The sequence below is a fragment of the Chrysemys picta genome, chromosome 2 (genome assembly GCF_011386835.1).
Source record: "Chrysemys picta bellii isolate R12L10 chromosome 2, ASM1138683v2, whole genome shotgun sequence".
NCBI lineage: Eukaryota > Metazoa > Chordata > Testudines > Emydidae > Chrysemys > Chrysemys picta.
The window spans coordinates 105,718,268-105,720,150 of NC_088792.1; positions in this window are offsets into that span (position 1 = coordinate 105,718,268).

Below are 1,883 nucleotides of genomic sequence, written 5' to 3' on the forward strand. Positions count from 1 at the left end.
TTTAATAATGTACACAGCAGTGATGATTGTGAAGCTTGGTGGAGTCACAGGGTGGAAGAGGGAGGGATATTTCCCAGGGAATGCCTCACTGCTAAATGATGAACTAGCACTTGGCTGAGCCCTCAAGGGTTAACTCGTTGTTAATGTACACTCACTCTACAAGGCAGCAGGAATGGAGAGAGGAGACACAGCATGACAGAGAGAGACAGAGATACACCGTGTGTGTGTGTGTGTGTGTGTGTGTGTGTGAGTGAGAGAGACACACACCATGTGTGTGAGCGAGACAGTTGCGCATTGCCCCCTTTAGTACGCTGACCCCACTTTAAGTACACTGCCTTTTAAAGTAGATCAGCAAGTTGAGACAGCAGCTGCTGCCAGCAAACTCCTCAGTCCCAAACCCTGTGGTGTCCCCCCACTCTGTGGAAATGGGGTATAGGAGCAGGGGGAGGGGGACACCCAGACATTAGCACCTCGCTTCCTCCCCATGCACAGCAATCAAACTGCCGGCAATTGATAGCCTGCTGAGCGGCTGCCGCACAGGGAACTTAGCGGAGCTGATAGGGGAACTGCCGGTCTACCCTGGTTCCAAGCCCCCACCAACTAGCTCCAATGGGCCACTCTTTCTGCGAGCAGTGGACAAAGCAGGCGGCTGCCAAAAAACATTAGAAGGGAGCATTGCGCAACTTTAAACAAGCATGTTCTCTAATTGATCAGCAATGTAACAACAAAACAACATTAACCGGAATGACGTTAAGTGAGGAGTTATTGTATTAGAAATTAGCCCTAATGTGCAGGATTATACTATAGTAATATATAAAAAAAGCTTTATTTATTCATTCTAGCAAGAAGAACATGTTAAGTATTTGCAAAGCCAAACATTAAAACTAGCTTCAAAAGAAGAGCTAAATTCGTTACATCAAAATGCCATGTAAATAGTTATCACTGCCTTTTATATTCTCATTTCACACAAGTGATCTGGCAAAAACAAGATGTACTGTAAATCCTTATTGTGTTTCATATTTAGTAATCTTTGAATAAACTGCATTATACTCATTTCAGTGTAAAAAAAACAAAACAAAAAAAACATGAAATGACAAAGTCTGGGACTGAATTTCCACACCATTCCTCAGCTTCCAAGCCATGATTCAGCAAGGCCATTTGTACTTAACTTTGTGCTTAATACACCTCTACCCCGATAGAACGCTGTCCTCGGGAGCCAAAAAAAAAATAAAAATCTTATCGCGTTATAGATGAAACCGTGCTATATCGAACTTGCTTTGATCCGCTGGAGTGCGCAGTACCGCCCCCCCGGAGCGCTGCTTTACCGCAATATATCCGAATTCGTGTTATATCGGGGTAGAGGTGTATGTGCTTAACTCCATACGTATTGAGCAAAGCACTTAAGCATGTTTTTAAGTCCCATAGCTTAAATTAATCTTGCGCTTAAGTGTTTTGATTAATCAAAGGACTTCAGTGAGAATTGAAGGCACTCACAGAAGACATACACTCCTATCACATATCACAGGAGATATACTCAGGATTGGGGACAGGTAACAGGTTTTCTCTCCTGATTATTTAACAGTCATCAGCTTTCTTCTTATCTTACCTTCACCTCCACATCCTCAGGGGATGGCAGTCACTCCTGCAATCATTCATGGTTCTTTTGGAGAATTCTGGAATGCCTTCAGCTATTGAAACACATTTGACATCTCCAAAGAGCATCTCTGCATTCCTCCTGTAATCAGACGCAGACTCACCCGTGCGGCACCCCCTGCTGGTCGTCTCAGGAATTAGCTCACCAGCCGTCAGAGAGCCCTCTGTAGGCCAGGTGTGCCGCCTGTCATTGGCCCCCCGTGTCCCTCCCGGACCCCAGTGCACTTGGC